Source organism: Ceratosolen solmsi, unplaced genomic scaffold (assembly GCF_000503995.2).
Source record: "Ceratosolen solmsi marchali unplaced genomic scaffold, CerSol_1.0 scaffold23, whole genome shotgun sequence".
Taxonomy (NCBI): Eukaryota; Metazoa; Arthropoda; class Insecta; order Hymenoptera; family Agaonidae; genus Ceratosolen; species Ceratosolen solmsi.
Window position 1 is genome coordinate 2521629 of NW_011948430.1, and position 10569 is coordinate 2532197.

Sequence of the window (10569 nt, forward strand, 5' to 3'; positions counted from 1 at the left end):
ACGCTGATATGGCGTGTCGATTCCTTGTTTGGCGATTCCCGCGTATACCCCCCCCCCCACCCGCCGACCGCCGAACCCTCCAACAGGCCCTCCTCACCAAACTTTACGTACGCCAGAAGCGTGTAAACGAAATGCAGACGTTACAAGACCTCGGCTACCTTCCTTTCATCCTCATTATGCAGAAATGGAGAAGTTCCATAAGAGATGTTCCACTCTTGCTCGCTGATGCGCCTCTCGTGACTTCCTCGCAATAGGATCAAGCTCTTTTACACACACTCGTTCATACGTGAGCGAACACAAATACACGTGCACGCGCGCGTGTGCTGGCGTTAGGCGAGAGGGAAATGTTCCCCTGCGCGTGACAAGAGTTCACATGACTCAAAGGCTGCCTCCTCGTGCAATTCGATCGTGAGATACGTCGCGTTTCGTGGTCCATGCGAAAAAATCAAAACGGTGAAAGGGGCCGCTGTACCTCGTCCCACCGCGCCGCCACCGCCTGCGGTCAATAAATTTTCGTAGGCCGAGCCAAGTGATTTTCCACGTGAAAGCGAGTCGTCCTCTTTAGCCGGCTACGTGCGCGGCCTCGCACTCCGACCTCGCGAATCGTAATTTCGCCCCGCCCACGCACGACGGTCTCTCGCTCAAGCCATAAGTCGAGGGAGGACGAGATCATCCGTGGTAGATATCTCGCTCTCCCTTAATATCGCGATAATTGATTTCGAGAGCCAGTAACGATACTTGGCTGGTGTCGATACTTTTCATTACCTCTTCCACGTTAATTCCACTCTCACCGCCGACGCCAAAATCCGTCCGTCTATGCCGTACTCCGTGTAATTAATCAGCCGGTTGGTTTAATCACTCGAATGCGGTTTAATTAATTTGTGATTGGCGATTGTCATTGGCCGCCCCTGACCCGCTCCTACCTTCGCTTGGTAATAATCTTCGGCGGACTTTCATAAATATTACCTACCTACCACCAACTCGCGAAATTTATACGTCGCAGCCTGGCAGAATTAGTCTCTGGACAGGGGAGACGCTATTTTCAACGTAACCTCGCGCCAATCGCACCAGAGCCACTTTCGGTGGTTTTGTTTCGCTAATTACCGATAAGAGAATTCTGCATGAGAACGGCCGTTAATTCATTAGAAAGCCCGGCATTAAAAAGAGCTGCTGACTGGTATGATCGTGGAAAATCGCCATCTACGCGGATTACCTGCTCACGACTGCGATTCCATTGCCCCACGCGTCGGGAATTATCATCGAGACTCGCGACTCTTTACGCGAAATTGCCTGTAACGAGAGAAACAAGGAAGTCCACAACGACTGGTCGCTCCCACGTATGCGGTGGTGGCTAGTACGGACCGAGGCCGAAGGATAATACAAAAAAACCAGGAGACGAGAGAGAGAGAGAGAGAGAGAGAGAGAGAGAGAGACAGGGAAGAAGAAGAGAAGAGGCAAGTAGGGCTGGACGGGGGTGGCTTTGAGGCAAAAGCGGTAAAATAATGCTTTATCGCGCGTCACGACTCGCGATCGTACGTAAAAGGCTTTCGGCTATTTATTAAACGTCGCTCCCACTTTACGTGCGCCCCTTGCCGATCGCGAGAAAGCTTCATAATCGACGTCGAGGATGAGATTCGCCTTCCTACTACTCATCGCTTTCCATTCGCGCGTTTTTCTCCGCTCTCCGGGAAATTGACACTCGCATTAAGGCCACACACATACGCCTGCCAGAGCCGCGGTGAAAGTCAATTGTACGTACGTGCAGTGTGTCAAGTGCAGCCTCGCGTCCGTCCGTTGGTTGCCACTTTTTTTTCTTCTTCTTCTTATTCATCATCATCATCATCATCATCATCATCATCATTATCATCTTCTTCTTCTTCATCCTTATCTTTATTGCGCCGTTCTATCGGGTTGACTCGGTGGCTGTTATGCCGCTTTTTCGCCGCGTTCACCGTCGGAAAGTAAGAGGAGTGCGGCCATTGTACGGCCTCGGACGATGGACGCATCGTAACGAAACGGCGCACCGCGATTTCCGCGCATTCGAAGGACAAAGGGAAAGTTACAAATTGCGCCGACTCGCATACAATATCGCACTCGAGTGCTACTTTAACGGTATTGATACGCGTATGAAAGATATTTTGTATGCATTCTTAATTTTCTTTGAAATTCAATCGCTTAATTTATTTTCAGGCCTTTATAACGTTCATTGAGCTACTTTTTTCTCTTCATACTCTACACATTGTTCGCTTTAATTGGTTCTCACGTATATTACTTTACTTCATTGTATCTAAATGCGTTGGGTACACATATTGTAGCGCGTGCTTTTTATAAATCCTAAATTGTGATTTATATTGCGAGTTTGTAAGGGAGCTTTTTATTTATTCCTTTAACCAGTGCCCCTCCACCCCCACCCCATCCCTCCTCCCATACTCTTGGTGAATTATTTATTTAAACATAGCGGGAAACAAATCGCCCCCATGAATTTATCACAATTTAAGATCAATCGCTAATTCATAAAGAAAATTGCCAGCAACAATTCATTATGGCGTTGGGATGTTTAAGATATTTATCAGCATCTATTTATCAATATCGTTATCAAATACGAATAACTAATGTAATTTACACTCTGAAGTTTTTATACGTTTGGACTTTGGAGCTCGTCGGTCAATCATAAACGACGCTGTAAATGCGTGTGAGTGGCGGTAGCAGTAGTGTCATACGGAAAATTATAATTCGCGCAGAAATCTCGGCAAATAAAGCGTCAGATACTTGCAAGCACGAGCTGACGTGAAATCGATTATCATATAACATTACGCGCACGCGGCAATTGCGAATGTGGCGGCGACACGCACGATGATACGTTGGATAAACGAGCAACGACTCTTATTAAACGGTTCTTATTTTTTACAGCCCTGCATAATTGCAATTTACAAAATTTTAAATTCAATGTAAAAGTTTTATAAGTAATGCGGCAAAGCTCACATATAGCCGATATAGTTAATTACGCAGTAAGAAAAAAGTCAGATGGATTAAGGCTGATTAGATCGATCGGCGCACTAACAACCGACGCGGCGAGAAGCGATTTTGTCAGTCACGTCAGGCTCGAGACATTAGCATAAATTTCATAAATAAGTCATTTGTCAATTTGGTTTATAACGGACTGTTGGCCAGCCTCTAGATGGATCGCCGATAAGCTTATTGAGCAATTAATTTCGTGCAACTTGTAGCTGAATATTATAATTCATGGTAATGAGTACGATTAAATATATAAGTGCCCGTGTCCAGGAGCGCCTGGGCTTGAGAACCGCGTACTTTGAAATGGCGTGCGCTTAATAAGTCATGTCACGAGACGAGTTGAAAGGACGGCATCTACGAGGGCACTTGGGCTCAATCTTCGGGACGGCTCTCGGTGCTACGCACCGTAATTGTCCATCACCCCGAAATCGAGAGACCCATTGGAGGCGTCGACGGCCTCTAGGCCGAGCGCCGCCGAGTAAGACAAGGGGAAGGAAGGGCCCTCGGTTAAGGTCGTGTCGGGAGCTCTCCGAGCTCGACTAACGGTACCGCTGTCTTTGAACTTGTTAACCACCAAAGTGGCCGAGGGCACTTCCAAGGCGAGACCAAAGAAACTCGGCTGGCTCGCTCGCTCTCTAGCGATGAGCCTGCATATTTGTCCGGAGCAGGCCGCTGCTCGGAAACTGGAACGCCGAGTACGCGAATGCCAAGGAGCGCGCCGAGCAACAGCCTTGTGCGTGCGCTCATGTGTGCCTGTGAGCGAGACCGAGCTAGAATCTGAGGACGAGAGGATTGAGGGGCGAGGGGGATGTGTGTGTGTGAGAGAGAGAGGGGGGGGAAGTGGAGATACTTTGAAGGATGCTCCCATATACCGGTTCTCGGCGCATAAAAAAAAAAAAAAAAAAAAAAAAAAAAAAAAAAAAATAGTCCCCTAGGAGAGAAGGAATGGGATGAAAAAAGGATGCAATAGCCATGAATCGCGAAAGTGTTCGCACCTTCGCGCGGGCGGATGAACGCGTCGCGGTATATTGCCGCCTGGACGGAAGTTCGTTAGGCTTTACGAGCGCTCGCAGAAAAAATACAAAACAACGACGCGAGACGTTAGTGAAAAGAAAATGAGCGTATAATTTGCAAACGATAAAAAATTTCATTACGCGCGCACTCGCCCGCCCGCTCAGCTGAAGCTTTTATTTGCTTTGATCGGTTGGCTCGCGTGGGAGAGGGGGGGGGGCTATCGTGGGTACGGAGAGACGGGTACCTCTAAAGCTCTAGTCAACTGGGATGCTAACGAAATAAGCATCGATTACCTGGGAATTACGCGCAGTGAGATTCGCTTGCTCCGATTTCAATATGTGCTCGCCGAGTCCACGGGGACCATTGGGGGTCCGTTTTTGCCTGGGCATTATTACTATAAATTACCGTCGGCGAGCAGCGCCTCGCAAATTCTTAGCATTTGCAAATAACTTATTATTACTTTGTCATTATTGTTGCGTTTCACGTGCACGATGATAAATGATTTTCCGTCTGTCCCCTCCTCCTCCCCCCGCTCCATCTGTACTTTTTCTCATCTTTTATCCGATTGCCCGAAGAATTCCAGCTTCTTTTTTCTCGCTTTATTTAAGGATTTATTTTATTTTATTTATTTATTTATTTTTTTTTTTTAATTATTGTTTTTTCGAGTCACTTGGTCGAGACAATTAGATTGGAAAGAGAGAGAGAGAGAGAGAGAGAGAGAGAGAGTGAGAGGTTCATTGAATAACGAAAGTAAAAATAAAAAATTAAAGCAAAGGAAATGCTTTTTACGACGAAGTAGCCAAAGTGCTATATTGGGTAAAGGAAAGCGGAAGAAGCCACAAAACCGCAGTAGTATTACAGAAATGATTCATGCTCATTATGGTAAACGACGAAGAAATTAAATAATGCCGAACCGTTGGCTGTCATCTGAATTTTCAACTGAAATAACTGTAGGCACCACAGCAATGCGTCATAATGTGAAAAACGATTTTCCCGATGCCAGGCTCAATCGATTAAATAGCATAAGTCGGGGAATATTTTCGATATACTGAGTAACGAAAGCCAGAGCAAAGTTTTGAATTCTGTATATAAGACGATTCTTTTAACGAACTTATAACGCTCTGCATTGCTTATGTACTAGGCGTTACGCAATCAATTACAATATTAAATTCCAATAAGAGAGACGAGGCTCCATAGTCTCCATAATGAATGTAAATATTATATCGAAATATTTTTAAAGCCTCGTGCACGAGATCGGCAATAATACTGTCAAAGAAATAAATTAGAGGCCATGGGAATATGTAATTACATGCGTAAAGAGCGCGCAAGAGCGAAAGAAGATGGGAATGAAAATTATTTGCAAAGAGAGCGAGCGAGGATTTTAATGAAAGCAGCTCGAAGATATACGAGTATTGTGCATGTTGTACGCGGCGCAAAAGTGGCTCTCTCTCTCTCTCTCTCTCTCTCTCTCTCCCACCCTCCCACCCTCCCACCCTCCCTCTCTCTTTCTCTCACTCTCTCCCAACCTTAAGGCCGGGGGATCGTTCGCTAATAGATAAAAAGTCCGGTGCGTCGGGTACGTCGCCGAGGATGGACAAGAGCCACGTGAGAAAGTACGGGAAAGCACCGACTCGGCCATCATTTTTTTGCGCGGGCGTGTTACCGACTCCTCGCCTCGGTGACATCGTTCGCGGGGCTCTTGAATGTGCACGCGCGCGCGCGCGGCCCAGCCACGCAATTGAATTGAGAAGCCGCTTCGTCAGTGCGTATCTATATGAAAATCAGGATTACCGGGCCCCTTGATCGCCCCAACGTTTATATTTTTTTTATTTACTCAGCGCGTTTCGCTGCGCCCGTTTTTGTTGGGCCCACCGACACTCGCCCGGCCGATATGCTTACCCGCAAAAATCCGGCCCCGGCCGTCGATTGATTCACGTCGATTTGCGCACAGTGACGTTTTTTTTTTTTGGTAAACGTCTTGGATTTCTTTATTATTATTGGCCGATCGGCAAGCGCGTCTCGTGAATACGTCGCTTTCACGCTCTCCATTGACCTTGATTATCGAACTTGGCTCCCATCAGTGACGTCTAACACACCGCGTGCGCATATAATGCGAAGGAGATTTAAATATTTTTAATCTATAAAAACATAAAAGCCTGTGTTTATAAGATGTGCATCGAGAGAGAGAGAGAGAGAGAGAGAGAGAGAGAGAGAGAGAGAGAGAGAGAGAGAGAGAGAGAGAGAGAGAGAGAGAGAGAGAGAGAGAGAGAGAGAGAGAGAGAGAGAGAGAGAGAGAGAGAGAGAGAGAGAGAGAGAGAGAGAGAGAGAGAGGGGGGAAGAGAGACGGCGGATGATGTTAAGCCATACTTAGTAAAAAAAAGTCAAGATTTACTTCGATTTTCTCTTTAAACAGTAAGATTAGTTTAGGAAAATACCAATATCGGAGATGCAGCATATGTTCCGCGTAACCTTTAATCCATCAAGTACTACGATAAATTCGGGATGGATTTATTTTCGTCGAGAGTAAAGCCAATAAAATAAATGTACATAATCCCGGGATTTCAAGCACATGAATATCGAAAATGGGGTTGAAATTTAAAAATCACAATATCGGATCTAATATTATTCGGGGACATACTTTTTGAAACTTTGAAGCGAGAAGTTCTTCGAGGCAACAATTACAAATTTCAGGTCAAACTTTCGATATCCTGTGGTTTATCTAAAATCCATTTTAATATCCCCAGGATAAACTATATATACATGGAATGCAGCAAGGCTATTTTATTTAAATAGATTACATCCTATATAACATAACTGCTCTAAGAATCTAGAATTATACTTAATATCCAACTTGATGATATACTTATTATACTTACATTTAATCAGTTTACATTAAATCAATTAAATAATTACTATGTTTATCGAGTTTTTATTAAGCAGCGATCATATGAATTCGACTCGGTGTATTGCTAATTTTAATGAATATTTAATTTTCTTTGCATATATTCTAATATTTGTATTATCGCATAAAAGTCTTAAATTACATAATAATTCCCCGTGAGATATAAACCATAATTTATAAAATTATTATATGTTTATCGTGAAGATCTTGAAATATTGAACATAATAGCACTCAAATTTGTTCGGTAGAGTTCGTAGATTTACATAAAGAGTCGAGAGCGGAGCCTCTCGCCTCGTAGAAGCTACAAAATAAACGACAAAGTAATCAACCACGTAATTAATTAGTAAGCCGTGTTTATTGTATCGCATGCACTGCAATTCCCTTATACGGTATTATGCCGTTACAATTTATCCAAATAATATTCACGTTTCGCCAATTAACAAGATTATTTCAAAAAGATTGGCGCACAACAGTGATCACAGGAATAATGTATATATATATATATATATATATATATTTTTTTTTTTTTAATCTTAAAATCGTTTCTTTTACCTGTCACCACTACACTCGTGAATTATGAAAGTGATTTTTAATAAAAAGAAAAATAAAGAAAAAAAAAAGAAAAGAAAATTGTCAGTACGGTACCGATGAAGATAATATAACTTTTTATATTCATCAGTAATGTGGGTATATTCTCTTGCTTTCGCGTGCTCATTTTTTAAGCAAACAATAACTTAGTGCCCTTCTCAGAAGATATTGAATAGTAGAAGAAGCAAAGGTTAGCGTATAGCAGCGTAGTAAGTCGTAGTTGGTAATCACACGACCAGAAGAAACCACAAGATCGGATACTTGTATTGAAAAAAGTTTGCAGCAACTATGCATTAAATCGATGCAACTATTGCCGCAATCCCTCTCTCTCTCTCTCTCTCTCTCTCTCTCTCTCTCTCTCTCTCCCCGTCTCTCTCTCTCTCTCTCTCTCTCTCTCTGTCTCTCTCTCTCTCTCTCTCTGTTTCCCTGTCCCTCTGTCTCTCTGTCTCGGGTATTTTTATGTACCTTAGGCTCACTGATTACGCCGAGAAAATAGCAACGGGTACTCTTAATTAACACAGAGTAGGATTGAAAGCTCGGACCACTGTATCTGCGCAGCGATCACGTCGTCGGCCGTTTGTACCTTCGCCGTCCCGGACATCCAATACAATGACTGCGAAATTGTTTGCATCGAGGCGATCGATGGACGCGCCTATTATTACAATTTTGTATAGCGTACCGAGGATGAGGGAATCGTGGGCGTAAGACACGAATGTATCGTGGGACATACGGCGAAATAACCTAGAGCTCTCGCCTACGATAGCGCAGCCGGAGCTTTATCTACTACACAAGGCTAAAGCTTCCCACTGTGTTTTTCACACGCCTCTGTATCTGGTCAAGCATGCATTTTCCACTTCCTATCCGATTTCGCCTGCAATATTTCAATGCACACCTTATGGAATTATAGCTTAATTCGTGTCCTTTACCTTGGTATCGCATTTTATCATTCGATCTCATTTTGCAATTTTATGCGTCAATGGTCTGTGCGTTCTGCGCACTCGTCTATGGTGTTGCTTAATTCAGTTAGGCGAAATGTCCGAGAACCCTTGTGCTCGTATATCGAGAATTTTCTCAAAACTTATGTTCGAGCATTTGACAAATGGCTTGACACCTACTACATTGTCAGTATAACATGTTTGTCTGTTGTATGCACAGTTTATAAAGTGAGGAGGATAGGGGGGGAGGGTCGTTCGAAAAGGAAGAAATAATACAAAATAATAATCGATTCGTATGGTTTCGACTATATATATATATATATAATTAAAAAATTCATAAATTCGGACAAAATTTTCTCTTGCAATGGAAAATTATAAAGGAAGCCTTTGAAACGTTAATTCGAATTTTTTCCAACATGCTTTATATTATTATTGTTATTATTATTTTTTCATTCATTTTGATCAGCTGTACCATTGTATAGTTGCATAAAAATCTATTTTCTCATTATAATTAATAAAGACGGTAAATGCGATATACTGATCTATTGCAAATACGTAATAGACGATGTAATTAAAATTTGTTGAAGGATTAATCTCTCTTAACCATTACTTTTCCGATCTCTTATAGGTCTATGTAGTTTTCGAAAAATGAGATAAGTTTGTTACTACAGTTTTAAATGTAAAATTACAATTCACGGTGAATATCGCGTATACATAGATTTTGTTGTTGTTTTGTCGTCTTTTTTTTTTTGTCTTTTGTTTCAATAAATCGATCATAGGGTAACTAATAAAAATTATTAGTTAGCCACATTATTAGAATTCTCTTAACTTAACAATAAATTTCTTGCAGATTCCTAATCTCGGAAAAATGATTATTCTATAAGTCATAAGCCATGTTTCTGTCTATTTAGATCAATGGCTAGATTACCACATACTGTGTATAGCATGAATAACGCTTTAGGAATAACATATATCGTAGTTATTCATGAACTTCAACTTTGATTTTAATAAAAATCACAATGCGTTCTAGCGATGGTATAACCGGCATATACACACGTACGAATACGTATGTATTTTTTTTTTTTTTTTTTTTTATAATAGGTTTCTTATACTCGTTTACAAAGTACGATTTACTTTCCATTATCGTAATAAATATATGACTTAGATTATTTAATAATTCTCGAAAGTACATTATAGGCGGGGCAGAAGCATTTGCTACGATAATACGAACGGGGATTATACTTGGCAACTGCTTTCGGATCGTAATTCATAAAATTCACCATTCAAATGTTTTAATTAACAAATCGTCGAAAAGCTTAAGCTTAATGAAGAGCAACGAATCCCATAGACGAATTATTTACACGAGAAGAGAAATTTTTTAGCTAATGATGGTTCTGTTGGAGGTATTTCACATAGTTGAAGACCAAGTCGAGAGGGAAGCTATTCGGATTACCATTCGATTGCGTACTGAAAATATTCGCAAAATATGTAAAATAAGTGCAAACGTAAGGCGGTCGTATATTTCCATAAGTGAGACGTTCTATTCAGTTCAAAAGTCATTGGCGTCCGGTTCCGCGGCGTTTCGCTCTCATAAAGCCGGGGCGCTAAATTCCTCGGCCGCTTAGCATCCGAGGCAACCCGCTTACTTACGAACCACTCCAGACCCACAATTACGCGGAAAGAATATCTCAATAAAAACAATCCGCAAGCCGATCTGGTTTGTCTATACGCAGTCGGCAATTGCGCAGGCGCGCAATTCCGAAACGCGCCGAGTGCTCCGTAATAAATTTGTTTAACGGAACGCTCGGGCCTGCGCTGTCCCCCGCTGACACGACGTGTAAATACGAGGGTGTAAAGAGTCGAGGTCGGCGTTTACCCAACATGTAGCCACCGACGAGACATTTACGCACGGCAGCGCTAAATCGACCCACTCGACGATCGAAAATTTCAAATCCGTTCGAGGCACACGCGTTACGCCTACCTCGCAATGTTTATCGCAATCTCCATCTCCCATCCACGATGATAAATATCCGTGGAAGTAATTCGGCCATAAATTACGGGGGTGGGGGTTGGGATGGGTGTGTGCGTGTGCGTGTGTGGGGGAGGGGGGGGGGG